This window comes from Cetorhinus maximus, chromosome 7, assembly GCF_964194155.1.
Source record: "Cetorhinus maximus chromosome 7, sCetMax3.hap1.1, whole genome shotgun sequence".
Classification (NCBI taxonomy): domain Eukaryota; kingdom Metazoa; phylum Chordata; class Chondrichthyes; order Lamniformes; family Cetorhinidae; genus Cetorhinus; species Cetorhinus maximus.
The window spans coordinates 55,446,304-55,462,107 of NC_135885.1; positions in this window are offsets into that span (position 1 = coordinate 55,446,304).

The window sequence follows — 15,804 nt, forward strand, 5'->3', positions numbered from 1 at the left end:
ACTTATCATTTGAAGGACTCAACTGTTTTTTATGCAATGATCTTCAACCTTTTCTTTAGAATGAGTGGAATTTCAGTCTTTGGAAGCTGAGGAGGTTTACACTATCAGCAGCAAGTTATTTTCTTTCACAGAACACCCAGAGACTGAGGTTATGACTCTCTCAGTTCTTCATGAAGTAAGGCCAGAGGTGGTGGGTACAGAAGGTAATGCAGCAGATCGGGACCATCGCTTGAAGACCTGTTGGACCTGAATTGGCTCTTTCCACAAGACAGTGATGAGGAAGACAGTCTCACAGCACTGAGTGATCTGTGGGAGGCTGAGGTCCTGGAGGATGATTCATTTTTTCAATTGATAGATGTGTCATATGAAGTCTCCGTTGTCTTTTTAGAGGAGTCAGCTGTGGTTCTAGCGGCTAAGCAGCATTCAGACCTTTGTTTCACTGAACCTACCAATGTATTGCCTAGTTTATTGCTCGTTGTTCATGAAAAATCTTCCAGAGAGGATGCCTTGCTTGAGTCCATGTCAGAGTCCATAGAGGATCGTACTGTTAAAGAGCTGGTACCATCCATGGGTAGAGTCAATTGGTACCCGTACTTCAGTCCCAGCTGAAGGTCATCTTCCTTCCAGAGCTGGAGGTCAGCACAGAAGTTGCAGCAGACTCCTTTGCACGTCTGAAGATGCAGAATACTGTTTAGCAACTTTGTCTCTGAATTAATTGTCTACAGGAAATTCATCTCATTATAGGAGTTGAGGCTGTCTTGTTTCCATATCCTCAGCGATTCTTTTCATTGTACGAGGTTGCTCTACTATGGACAGAGAGAAGTGTGGCTCTCTTACCACTGCCTACAGACAATAGACAGTCCTTCCAGATTATCATCAGGAGATTGTTTCTTCTTTTCCTGAGAGGCTTACAGGAATTTTGTTGTTTTTTCCTTCATCGTCCTAGTGCATTGAAATCTTGGATCTTCAATGCCTTTTCAGGCATTGATGCAGCAGTGGGTAATATGGTTATGACAGTCTTCTCTGGAGTTGAAAATCATTCCTCTTTTGAAGATCTTTCCCTGCATGCTTCAAGAGGGCAACAAGCTCCTCAGAATGGTTTGAGTTCTTCTCTTCTAGTCCCAGAGAGTCCAAAGCTTGATGCTCCTCAGTCTTTTCTCTTGGGTCAGTCTTTCGTTGGAAAGTCTTCATTGTCCTTGCAGTTCAATCATCCTGAACCCTACACTCTGCTTCCCAGCAATGCTGCTAAAGTGCTGAACTATCCTGAAGATGATGATGTCCCACCAGATGCAGAAGAAAACCTTCATGTGTCCATGACATCTCCCCTAAGGGCCATGAATACTTTGGGAGACTGAATCCCCCAGGATTGACGTGGGAAAGATGTTCTCATTGGTAGGAGAGACAAGGACCCGAGGGCACAGCATCAGAGTAAAGGGAAGACATTTTAGAACAGAGATGAGGAGAAACTTCTTTAGCCAGAGAGTGGTGAATCTATGGAATTCATTGCCATAGAAGGTTGTGGAGGCCAGGTCATTGAGTGTATTTAAGACCGAGATAGATAGGTTCTTGATTGGTAAGGGGATCAAAGGTTACGGGGAGAAGGCGGGAGAATGGGGTTGAGAAATTTATCAGCCATGATTGAATGGCGGAGAAGACTCGATGGGCCGAATGGCCTAATTTCTGCTCCTATGTCTCATGGTCTTATGGTCTTATAGACTGTGAGTTGGGGAGGGGAAGAGTAGGAGTTTGACTTGAGTAGAATCTACAGTTGTAAAAAGGGAGTTACAGGAACAAATCTAAATGGTTAAAGACGTAGCTTCATATCGTTGTTGAAAGTAGGATGGCACACTTTGGGGGAGGTGTAGTATCAAGAGTTAATGGATGGGATAGGCTAATGTATGATGCAGATGATGATATACCTCTGATATAGTATGAAGACTGAAGCCAATATCTTGGTCCTCACTCCAAGCTCCTTTCCCTAGATACTGACTCCATCCCTCTTCCTGGAAACTGCCTGAGACTAAACCAGTCTTTTTGCAACCTTGGTGTCACATTTGACCCTGAGGTGAGCTTCTAACCACATATTCATGCCATCATCAAGATCGCCTATTTCTACCTTTGTAACATCACCCAACTTTACCCCTATCTCTGCTCATCTGATGCTGATACCCTCAATCATGTCCTTGTTACCTCTAGACTTGATTATTCTAATGTAATCCTGGTTGATATCCCACATTCTGCCCTCGGGAAACTTGAGGATATCCAAAATATTGTTGCTCGTGTGTTAACTTACACCACCCATTCACCTTTCACCCCTGTGTTTGCTGACCTACCCTGACTCTGGGTCAAGTAACATCTTGATTTTAAAATTCTCATTCTTGGTTTTCAAATCCACCCATGGCCTCATTCCTTCTTATCTCTCTGTAACCTCTTCCAGCCCCACAATCCTCAGAGATATCTGCACTTATTTAATTCGGGCCCCTAAAAGCAGCACCAATTTTAATCAAATGACCAACGGTGGCCCTGCCTTCAGGTGCCTAGGCCAAAAGCTCTGGAATTACCTCCCTACAATTCTTTACCCCACTTTCCTCCTCTTAGACACTCATTAAAATGTACATCTTTGAAAAAGCTTTTGGTCACCTGACCTAATAACCCCTTATGTGGCTCAATGTCATCTTTTGTCTTAAAACATTAAAAACACTATGTAAATTGTTGTTGTCATGCTCAGTAAAGACATGTCATATTCCTAACTCTTAAGATTAATATTTTATTCAATGTGTACTCTTTGAAATGAACCTTTTCTTTTTACAATAAGCCAATGTGCTGCTGAAAGATGACCACACTGAAAGTCAACTGACCTAGCTTGTGTATTCAAAAACTGCCCCACTGTCTCACAAGGACAAAAGAATACATTCCAGGCTCAGAGGTGTTAACTACATAAATCCTGAAAAGATCAAAAGACATTCTGAAATTGAATGAGTCTCTTTTGAAACAAAGGTGTTTGCCTTAACCCCTTCAGGTTGGATGTCTTCAAATAATAAACCAGGGTGTAGCTAATAAACCCAAGGCCATCTTACATTTGGCAAGGGAACTGCAATTGTAAGGAGTCACAAGGTAAGGCAGCCATGTTTGTCCCTTTGTAATCTTTAAATGTTCACTGCAGAAAGTATGACACTTGCAGTAGCAGAAATGGCAATAACAACTATGCCTTTAGAACTAGAGGCTGTAACATCATAGGTCTCCAAGCCTGTTCCTTTTAGGGTCCACCAATACAGCAAACTGACCTCCTGGAAACGAGACTTTGTGACCTGCAGAAAATCTCTCCCTTTGAAAAACCTTGAAATGGTTTTGGCGTATGACTTCAGCTGTTGAATTTACTTAAGTTACACTTCAGAAGTGACAACATCTTTTCATCAGGACTGCAACGCATGTTTTCCAGGCAAGACAACCACTTGAATTATGAACTATTCCTTTTGTTTATAGCATGTAAAAGTGCACTGGTCTCTTCAACTATACTTCCGTTGAGTGTGTATGTGTGTTGTACTTGTGTTAGTGCTGTAACATTAGATTTCAGGCTGAGTGCTTAAATAAACAATCATCTTTATTTAAATCCACAAAAAGCTTGCTGCTGGTTATTCAAATAGTCCACACACCCAGAGTTAAAAAAACACAACACATCTTTCTTTCAAAAGCTTACTGACTGCAGACAGTGGGAAGGAAACAGAAATTTCAGTAATTCTCTATCACCCTGTCTGTGACGTTGTTTAAGTCCCCGTAGAATTTCCAGAATTAATGTTGATTGAGTGTTGGTGATGTCTGGACAAAATGCCTCTCCTGAAGTGTCTCAAAGGTCTTTTCCAAAGATGCAGTAGTAAATGAACAGTGAAATATTATATACTTTTAAATAGTGCTCAAAGTACTCTGCAACTACTTATTTACATCCAATCAGCTTGTATCTTTTAGGAGAGGTATTAATTCAAATGTTAACCACCAAAATGCTGTCCAGCGTACTTAATGAGTCCTTAAGCAATTTTATTGACAATCAGCCCCTTAACCATCCTCCAAATGGTTATTACTAGTGCATCCTTCAATCCTTTACCAAGAAGGCACATGGTGTTAAATATGTGATAAACAAGTGATTCAGTTTAAGACATCATCTTTGCCACCTCAGTGGCTCGTTAGTGTCTAAAGTACCTGGGAAAATTGGCCCCATAATACGCTATATAAATGCAAGTTGTTGTTGGATGTTTATCAAAACACCTTTTATATAATCTCAACTTTAGCCTTTTTTGTAGTTATGCCAGTGCTACGTTGCTTTCACAATGAATCTAGGTTAAGTTTAGTACTTATCTAATAGTTGTTGACATATAAGGAACTATTTCCTTAGGAAAAATTACAATCTTCTTTCAAACCTATTAATTCAATCTTAACAGTTCTTCTTTTTGCCATGTATTTTGCTATAAGCTTGATTCTGAGATCACCCTTGCCACATTAACTTTTTGTTAATACTATTTTACTTAATATTTTTAGTCATTTTAGCCCAATAACATCACACAACTCATTTATAATGAGGCTTGTAAGAAAGCTGCAATGTATTTTGAGGATTGTTCTTACCCTTTGTTTAAAAATCACATTCAGTGTCGCATTGGACTGTCAGCTTATTAACTTGTTTCTTAGAATTGGCTTGAGCCAGAAATGATAAGCAATATCAACTCAACCAATTATTACTTGATTTTCTTTACTGAAAATGGTGTGACCAATGTTAAATATCCATCTATGGAGGAAATAATAAAATAGAAGAAAATTCTTGGATCGCTGTGACCTCAGTGCTCATACTACAACCTTCTATTCTAACCCAGGGCAGTGAAATCCAGCACTGAGTAAATCATCATTGGGAGTCAGATCCAGTGATAAAGACTCCCCAATGACTTAATTAGAAACAGCAGCATGTACCTGAGTGGTATAGACCATAAAGTTTCGAGATTGTCTTCCAGTTTGTGCTGAGTTAGTTGATTTCATCCAGGATGGCACTTAAAGCTCTGCAAATTGCCTCAGAGTCTTGATCAGGTTACTTGCTCTTAATTATCATCTAATAATCCTTATTAGAAAGTGTGACCAATTGATAGGGACAGGATTAGAGTTGGCTGTGATGCCCTCCCACCCACTGCCTAGACTTACATATTGAGCCAATCAATAACTCCAAGAAAGGAGAAAAAGGGATCAAAATGGCAAACTTAAAATATTGTGTCAATCACTATAATTTATAGAAAAATATACAAAATTAAGGTCTTGTCAGAAAGAATCATTATAGTCTGACTAACAATGGCAATCCAGGCAAATCCTCCTCTTGTTTGGGCAGAGTAGATTGCCCCTGGAACAACACCCATGAGAAAAATTCAGCTTGGAGATATGTATGTCTCCAAGGGGCGTGTCCAATTTTGTATTTATTAGTTTAACTGGTCAGGAAGTTGGGTGTGATTTGTTATTGATATGCAATCCTCCTGCCTGGCTTCCCTTTATAGATGGCATCCCAGGGATGCCATGAAGTGAAATTGGTCTTTGATGAAATGCAGCACTTCAGTATTTTTTTAAATTTGTTCATGGGATGTGAGTGTCACTGGCTAGGCCAGCATTTATTGCCCACTCCTAATTGCCCTTGAGAAGGTGGTGGTGAGCTAGTGAGTAGGGTATCAGCAGCCCACTTTGCACCTTGCCTAATTTTGCTCTCTATTGATTTCAGTGGTTTAGAAAATCAGATTTACAATGGTGTGAAGCAAGCTGACGATTCATTATCTCCCATATTGCACTCATGTCAAAAACTAATTTCACCTCCACTGTGTCTAAGCACCATAAGAGGAAAATCTAGGTCATCGTTTTCTAAAGCTACAGGCTTGTGCTAATGTCAATTCTATGCAAGCTTTAAGGTCTAAATCTTTAGCATACAGAGAAATAGTAGAACTGTCTCCACTTTTTATTTTTTCTTACCCATTTTCTCCGTTTCCTCTGCGCAAGAAGGGACTGCCCTTTCCTGGGATATGGTTTGAGTATCAGTCAACCTCCAATACTTTAGGCAAGTTAGTGTTCCCATACACCTGCTGCCCTTGTCCTTCTAGGTGGTGGAGATCGCAGGTATGAAAGGTGATGTTGAAGGAGCTTTGGTGAGTATCTGCAGTGCATCTTGTGGATGGCACACACTGCTGCTACTGTGCATCAGTGGTGAAGGGAGTGAATGTTGAGGGTGGTGTTGAGGGTGGTGGACAGGGTGCCAATCAAGTGGGCTGCTTTGTTCTGGATGGTGTTGAGCTTCTTGAGTGTTGGCAAGTGGGGAGTCTTCCGTAAAACTCCTGACTACTAACTCTCTTCTTAGTATACTTGGCAATACAATGCCTTTCTTAGTCTACACTCAGCAATAAAGTTGTTCCAGCTGTACAATGCTCAAACATGTTCAAGTAAATTCTTATGAAATCACCCAGAAGTGGCAAATCCCTTTTGATTGCCAGTATCCTTTTGATGATTGGTCAGGCTCCCTTAAATATTCTCCTGAAGATGAATCTGACTCCCTTGAATATACCTCCGACAATGTGTCGGGCACCCGATAAATATATAGTTCTGAGCACAAAGCAGATATTCTTCTAAAGATCAGTTGAGTTCCCTCATTGACTCCTAGTACCCTTTCGATGATTGGTTCACTTGCTGCAGCTCTCCTTCCATGATCTGTCGTGTTGCCTCCTTGTTGGCTACAGTTCTCATTCCAACTCCTTGACTGCAGTAATGAAGTTACCTTACCAGCTTCTTTTATATCTTTTACTTTCAATACTGGACAAGATGTTACATCGTCAAGCTCCTCCATCATTGAGCTATCAATAATACCTTAGATCATGATAACCAATGATAGACCATGGTTTTGGTTAAAACTCTTAAGTTAAAGGCTGCACAATCTCACTTAAACATTCTTTCAGTAAATTGCATCGTGAAGACCACAGAAGCATTTGATTGGTTGATAGATTAAGGCCTGAAATTTACCCTTGGCCGGTATGATCGGTGGGTCCTTGAACAGTCAGGAAATGGGCTGCTGCCCGCGATTAGCTCCCGACCGCGATTTCACGCTGGCTGGCCGTTTAAGGCCCACCCAGTGTGAAACGTGTCTTCCCAATGGTTGGGAAGGATGGGAGGGGGCCTGTTGGCCGCAGGGTCCAATGGTGACCTGGCGACCGGTTTAAAAATGGCACAGACATCTCCTTATAGGTGGCCAGGGAAGAATAGATCTTCTGCATTGTGATCACTGAAGTTATGGCATCAAGTACAGCTGGATACGTCAGGTGGGAGGGTAGTTTGGGTGGGTTGTCCTGAAGCTATTAATGTATATAATGTTATTGGAAAATATTTTTTTTTTAAAATAAAGGTTTAGCCTATGGGTGTGCCTTAATTGGATTAAAGCCAGCTAGCCTGGGTGCTTTGATGTGTACTAGTTTTGAGATGTAAGAGAGGTAGAGTGCAATTGCATTTTTTGAATAGAGCATTCAAGAAGTGGAGTGAAATCTGCCACCTAGCTAGCAGAGACCAAGCAATATGTTTATATTATGAATAAAATTGGTGCTATGAAAGGGGTTTTATTGTTAGAAGAGGTGGAGTTCAAAGAGGTTGGCGATACAATGAGTTTTTACATTCAATAAGCTGTGCTAGGTACAACTTCAGCTGTTTTCGTGTGTGCAAGGCAGAGGCAATGTAAGATCAAAGTAGCTGTAAGGCTACAACTGTCTCCACAGGAACCAAATTGAATTTGTAAGGTGAAAATGCTTTGCCTGGTGTCTGTTGAAAGTCTATGGGTTGCTGTTGCCTTAATGGAGATTAGTTTGGGAATTTGTTAAAAGTTATGATAGTAATTTGTAGCTATGTGTATGTGTTTAATGTGTTGTAACTTAATAAAATTTTTCATTTAGTTTAATATAAAACCTCTCGAGAATGGTTGGTCTGATTCCTGAATTTAGGGTTGCATCTCAAACATACCACTTAAAAATGTAGGTTATAACAGATGTTTAAAATTTACTTCTGGGATTTTTAAATAACTCAGCTTTACCGAAGGCTGTCTCATAACATGGGCACTCGGCCCCCCTAGATTTCAGATGAGTACCTTGCGGTCCTCCTGGAGGAGGTGGCTGCCAGGAGGGACAGCCTTGTCCCCAGAGATGGAAGGAGGTAGCAACCAGACCTAACAGAAAGAGCTTGGAAAAAGGTGACAGCGCAGGTCAGCAGCCACAACATTGTGCGGCGCACATGGGTGCAGTGCCACAAAAGTCTTAACGACCTGCTGTGATGGGAAAAGGTGATGACCATGTTGGCATGGATCTGTGTGTTGAAGTGCTAAGTTGTGGCGGTCCTCCTGTGGCACTCAGGGGTGTTAGAGTCTGAGTGCCAACTTTCAATGACACCGGAGTTGGCCAAGGGGGTGAGCCCTGGCTGCTTGGACTGAGTGCCTTGTGGCTTGAGGGCCAAGATTTGGAAGTGCGCGGCTAGGTTTTCCTCAGGTGGAGTTGGCCTGGCTGCAATGGTGCTGCAGGTAGAAAGTGGACTAATCAATGCTCCTCTGTCCTTTCAGGAGATGCTTCATTACAACATTGAAAGGCTGTGGACATGCGGAGGCCTCCCAAATCTCCTAATCCTAACCAGATATGAGCAGGACGGCTTGGAGCTGGAGAGGATCCACGCACCTTCGTCAAATGGCCGTGGAGAGGCTGGGGTGTCAGGCGAAGGTAAGAGTGCAGTGCACAGAGGTGAGGGTTTCGGATGGTGCAAACATTCTTGTGTAGTCTCATTGTTGATGGGAGTCTCAAAACTGGATTCTCCATTGACCATTAAAAGACGAGGGCACCATGATACAGATCTCCATTGTCTCACCAGGGTGCCTGGCATACACAGTGACAGTGTGATGACTGAAACTAATGTCACGTTGCTGTTATCCCTTAAATTCACCAGCACACACTGCATCACAGGATCCTGAAGAGCCACCCCTGATGCCAGAGGACCACCAGGCTTCACATGCACCTGTGTCACACCCGCTCTTTGAACCAAGCACCAGCACAGATACTAGCACCTCGGTGGGCGTTAGATCTTTGGCTCGAATGCTGGTGCACAGCAGTGAGGGCACTTCGCACTCGCTTGAGGACCAGGTGGAGGCAGAGAGTACCCAGGGCGCTGGCAGTTAGAGGGCTGCTGGAGACCAGGACAATTATCAGTCAAAGGCAGATGATGAGCCTCTGGAGTCGTCCATTAGGCGGCAGATGCTGGATGTCCAGCAGGATGTGCAGGAGGATCTGGCAGAGATCCATGAGAGTCTGCTTGCCATGGTGTCTGTTGTGGGGGAGTCCATGCGGAGCATGAGCACTGCGTTGACCCTCATCGCCGAGCGCACTGCCTCCTCCATTGAGAGGGTGGCGACTCTCATGGAGGGGCAGCTCCAGGGACAGAATCAGGGGTTCCTGGGATTGTGCTCAGACCTGCAAACCCTCACAGAGGCAATGACCTCAGGTGGTCATTGCCCATGTGGGAGATGGATGAGGCACCCAGTATCCCATGCCCATCCATCAATTGCGAGCAGAGAGGTCCAGAGTGACCTCACATTGGTGCACAAGCTGCTTGTCATCTCTGCGGGCTCCTCTCAGGGTACACTGGATGATGACAGCAGCTCCTTAGCCCCTCTGCCAGTGACCGTGGCATCTGATGAAGCTGCAGCGACTGGGGAGATGCCAGTCATGGAACTGGCCGCCCCCTCCCAGGCGGGGCCAGCACAGGCTCCACTGGCCAGAGGACGACCACCAAGGTCATCAAGGCCAAAAAGACACCAGAGTCAGCAGGCTGCCCCCAATACCGCTGCCAGTGAGGGGGTGGAGGGGGCAGTGGGCACAAAGGTGTAGCACTCGTAAATGTAAGTTTAAGGCACCATGAGCACATGAGGGACTGTTCACGGGTGATCTTCTGTTGTGTAATGTTTTGTTTGTGTTTTCTGGTCTAGGAATTAAGGCCAGAGAAGGTGATGTTAATTTTTTTGGATTATCAAAATGAGATAAATTTTGATTTTGTCCTAATGACCTGAATATGTTTCACTGTTGTACTTTTTTGCTGCAGGGTACGCCAGTATGTAATGCTGGATGTGAGTGCCTCTAAGCTTCATTGCACAGGCACTGAGTGGACTTCAGGTTCAAATGAAAGGGTCATTTCAAATGCCCTGAATGGTGGATATGGTGCAAGCAGATCTTTGGCAGCCTAGCTGAAGGTGCGTTGGATCAAGGCATCCTTAGTGTCCCTGCCTCCCTGGAGGATACAGAGGTCTGCCTCCATGCCCTCAGCGTTCCCCTCACCGTGCTCCTCTTCTGACTCACCAATGGGTTTATCCTCTGTGACCTGTGCAGCTGCCTCAAGATCCTCTTCCTCCAGTGGGGCCTCCTTGTCAGTGCCAGATTGTGGAAAGCGCAGCATGCAACCACTATCACTGACACCCCTTCTGAGGGGGTATTGTATTGCTCCCCCTGAATGGTCCAGGCATCAAAAGTAAATCTTCAGAAGACCTATGGTTCTCTCTAGCCTGGGCTTGTGGAGGCACGAGTCCTATAATAACGCTGCTCTGCCTCTGTTCTTGGGTGGTGGAGAGGCGTCATAAGCCACCTTTTCAATGGATAGCCCTTGTCACTCAGCAGCCATCCATCCAGTCGGGCTGGAGCACTGAAGAGCCCCGGCACCTGGGAGTGTCTGAGGATATAAGCGACATGGGAGCTGCCAGGGTACCTTGCACAGACTTGTAGAATCTGCATCCTGTGGTCACACACTATCTGCACGTTCATGGAGTGGAATCCCTGTTGACAAAGGCTGGCCTGCTGGTGCCTTGATGGCTACATGTGCGCAGTCTATTGCACTTTGGATGCGGGGGACGCCAGCAATCACTGCGAAGCCTCTGGCTCGCTCAGCCTGGCTGGCCTCGTCCATACGGTAAAGAATAAATGTCATTGCCCGCCTGAACAGAGCTACTGTCACCAGCTTAACACAACTGTAGACAGCTGATTGGAAGACTCCCTAAAGATCCCCCACTGACCCCTGGAAAGCGCCGGAGGCGTAGAAGTTGAGAGCCACTGTGACCTTCAGAGCCAGTGGCATGGGGTGTCCACCCATACAGTTGGAGGTGATCTCAGGCTCAATCATCTGACAAATGGAGGTCATGGTCTCCCTGGAGAGGCGGAGCCTCCTTTGGCATTGCACCTCGGACATGTTGAGGTAGCTGCATTGCTGCCTGTAAACTCTGGCAGCAGGATAGTAGCATCTTGTGTGGCCCCTTCCGCCTTGGACTACCTGCTGGCCTACGCCCTTTGTGCCTGCGCCTCTCCTCGAACAGATCACACCCCTGGAAGCTGCATTGGGACACCTGGCCTCCTCTCCCTTCTGCCCCTCTCTTCCTCCCCAGAGTAGGTGCCACCAGTGGAGAGCACAATCCCCATTACCAGGGTCACAGAAGGCTGTCTGGTGCCTGGAAGGGTCCACACAGTCAAAATCCTCCTGGGGCCTTGGAGACAAGAATGAGTCCTGAAATGAAGTCTGGAAATGCTGAGATTGAAACTCAGAACAGAGATGAAGCTGTCAAGTTCAATCAGCAACCAGCAGCAAACTATCTCCTAAACTCCTCACTACTCTCAATGGCAGTGTTGCTGACCCTTTTTATCCTGCCCTTGGATGAGGTTTTGTTAAAAGTATGCTGTCCACCTGCACGTTTTTTCCCATGTGACGAGCGCAAAATCGCACGGTCAACATCAAATCGGGATTAATTGCCTTTTTAATGGCCCTAAGTGGCCTTTTCATTGTTGGCGGACGCGGCTCCAACACCTGCGCGTGCCTGCTGACCTGAAGGATGCTTGCGTACGGGATGACGTTGGGACGCTTGCCCGGCATCATCTCGCGCTATTTCACATCCGTTCGGGTCAGCCATGTGCTCACCCGCGAGACATAAAATTCTGGCCTTTAGTTTTGTGGTGCTGAACAAAGTATATGAAGAAGCCCACATCTAAATAGTGCTCATTCAATTTGAATTGGTAACATCTTCAATCACCTCAGTCTTATTCGCTACAATTCCTAAATGATGGGGGAACCCAGCAAAAGAGAAAGTTGAAGCATTTGCAACTATTTTCAGCCAGAAGCGTGTGGATAATCCATCTCAGCCTTCACCTGAGGTCTCCAGCATCACAAATGCCAGTCTTCAGCCAATTCAATTTACTCCACTTGATGTTAAGAAACAGCTGATTGCATTGGATACAGCAAACACCATGGGCTCTGATAACATCTGGCTGTAACGCTAAAGACTTGTGCTCCAGAAACACCCTACCCAAGCTGTTTAAAATATGCTGTGCAGCAAAGTATGACCTTTCTCTCTGCATTTTTCCAGACCCTTGGGTGAGGTCAGTTTTCTGTACCTCTTTCAGTCTCATTTGGGATGTGCTACTGCAGTTTCTCTGGACAGAGTCAAATCCCTGGAATCATTTGGTGCATGACGGCCTGACACTTTCTCCACATTCACGGTGCTCAGAGGTGACTCAGCCTACCTGAAATCATGCAGGCCCTTAATAAGTTACTTGTAGCAATGCAAAGTAAGAGTTAAAAATACAACACAAGTATAGTATATTCTTATTATAGAGAGATTGGGTGCCCTGGGTGTCAATAGCTTTTCCAATGAGCGGTTGATCCACACAGACCAGAACGTGCCTGGCCCATGCTAAGCTATATTTATATTAAAGCCAGGAAAAAAATATGGCAACTCTCAGCCTATTTGGGTTAAGGAGATGAAAGGAAGAGAGGTCCTTTTTGACACTATTTTTCAAGCTGAATATTCAAACAGCATGCTTTGGGAAGTTGGGAACAGTGTTGATGAAGGAAAGCTCATTTTAATATTAAAAACCTGCTGGGCTGTTGAAAAGCAGCAAACCCAGACAATGCTATTAAGGAGCAACAAGAGACATTGGGCTGGATTTAATGCAGTCCACTGTGACGGGAACCATGGTAGCCAGACCCACTTAATCATGGGAGAGGACAGGCTGCAGCCTCCCGACTGCAGGAAAACTTTCACCAGTTGAGTTGGGGGACAAAAGGGGCTGACTTGGTATTCCTGACTGCTGGCAGGATGCCAATTAAGCTCTTTAATGAACCAATTGAAACCCATTATCCCCGTGCCCACTGCAATTTACTGTGGTGGCTCAGGGATTAAATGGGGCCCTCGGAAGGCCACCCAGCAAATATTATGTGAGTTTCTGATTGAGGAACCCAGCATTGGAGACACGGGTGGCTGCTGAAAGCCACCTGTCTGCTCTTGCCTCCAACCCCACCCCCTGTGATCTCCATCTCGTGATCCCATCCCGCCTTCACTCACCTTTGGTCTGGTGTCCCACGATGATCTGGTGGTTGCATTGCTGCCAATAGCGTGAGGAACTGCTGGCCTCTGATTGGGACTTCCACCACATGCGACCTCAATCATGGAGGTCACTCGATGAAGGCAAGTTAAGTGCCTGAAGGGCATTTCGTTCAATAAGGCCTCCCATGGTTCAGTGGGTGAGACCCCACTGGCTTGACAAAATTCCAGCGATTGTGTCGTTAAAAGGAGATGACTATGTAAACAAGGTTAGGCAGAGTTCAGTGGGCCTCAACTATAAACAATCTTTCAGAAAGTTTGCCAGCTAGATGATTGAGATTTGGGATAGAATTTTACACCTTGTGGACAGGTGCGTGTCCCACCCGATTGGGCGTAAAATAACATGAGACGCAGGTGCATCTAAAACCCAGTGGTCCTCAGGCGTCAAGGGCGGGTCTTCAGGGCCCTGCATTCATGGGCGAGCTGGTGATTCTAGGGAGAAGAATGACATGTCATTAGTTTAAGTCATCACACTGTCACTGTGCATGCCAGGCACCTTGGTGAGACAATGGAGATCTGCATCATGGTGCCATCTTCTTTCAATGATCAATGGGGACTCCAGGTTTGAGGCTCCCATTAATGGTGAGAATACACAAGAATGTTTGCTCAATCCGACACCCTCACCTCTGTGCACTGCACTCTTACCTTCGTCAGAGATCCCTGCCTCTCCATGACCGGCTGACCGAGGTGGGTAGCGGCTCTCCAGCTCCAAGGCATCCATCTCGTACCTCGTCAGAATAAGGAGGTTTGGGGGTCCTCCGCCTGTCTTAGTTTCTTCATTGGTGTTATGGCTTCTCTTCTCCTGAAAGGACAGAGGAGCATTGATTTGTCCACTCTGTACATGCAGCGCCATTGCAGCCTGGCAAACCCACCACTCTGGGACACCTTACATCCAAATTGTGGCCCTCGACCCACAAGGCACTCAGGCCAAGCAGCCAGGGCTCACATCCTTGGCTGGTGATGGTGTTAGTGACGGTTGGCACTCAGACCCTAGCACCCCTGAACTCCACAGGGGGACAGCCAGCCCTTAGAACTTCTCCACACTGATCCATGCCAACAGGGCACTCACCCTTGCCCAGTGCAGCGGATCGTTGAACCTTTTGCAGCACTGCACCCATGTGCGCCGCACCGTGGCCACTGACCTCGGCTGCCACCTCCTCCCAGGCTTTCGTGGTCAAGTGCAGTGGCCTCGTCCTGCTATCTCTGGGTACTAAACACCAACCTCCTCCACAAGGACCACAAGGCACTCGTCCGAGAAACAGGGGGCGTTGTGCCCACACGACTTGCTCTCCTGCCTGATGCCTCCAGCCGCTGGTGATGCCATTGTTCAAATGAAATGGTTTCCTGGACAGGCTCCAAAGATTCTCCCCTGGGATAGCTCCTTCAGGGAGCTATCTCTGCCGGTTTTAAAATGCCTGCTGGGTCACCATTGGGCCTGGCGCCCGACTGGGTCCTGCCACCACACTGCCCTTCCCGACCATTGAGAAGATGCATTTTACGCTGGGCAGGCCTTAATTGCCCATCCAGCGTGAAATCGCATTTGTAATGCGACCTGGGCCAGAAGCAGATTCCACATCCGCTTCCGCTCTTGCCAACTTGGCATGCACGCCAAGCGTGAAATTCAGGCCTAAAGTGTGACAATAGACAGGCAATCATTTCATAGATGATACTCTGTCAAATGAGAAAACTTGGAAATGCATTTTCTTTATGCAGATGAAATGCCAAAAATGAATTAGTTGTTATGACCAGACAAGGAGGGGTGCAATCATTCCTCTCTTTTCCCACTCCTCATTTGGTTGTAGCAGAGGTTTTGAATTTTAAAAGATGCTGTATTACCAATTCGGTTTGTGTTTGACTGTGTGCAGTTTGTAAGAATTAAGCCCAGACAGGTATTCTTGAGTTAAACATGTAAGGGGTTCATTTTATTGTGCTAAAACCCACTAGGTAAAAATATTAAAAATGTACAAATACATCCTACTTCCCACTAATGCATGCAAACACACTCAAACCCCACGAATGCAGAAAATGAATACAACTTTACAGAGTATTAAGTGTTAAACTTGGCCAAGTTAAAGTGCAGATTAAAGAAGGAAAGTCAATAAAGATTCACTGATTGTATCCGGAGGCACTGAGTCTCCACTGAGGCGATTACTTTTCATGGTTGTGGCTGAAATGTCCTTTTTGTTCTAATGGAAACACTGTTGTAGAAATCCAACAGCTTTTATTAGAGTCTCTGTCTGCTGTAGAAATGTAGGCAGGCTTTTAACTCACAAAACAAAGCTCAGGTGCAGTCTTGTAGAGAGACAGAGAGAGAAGCTGAAAGACAGCCACTCCCCTCTAGCAGCTAGAATATCTCTGCCTAATTC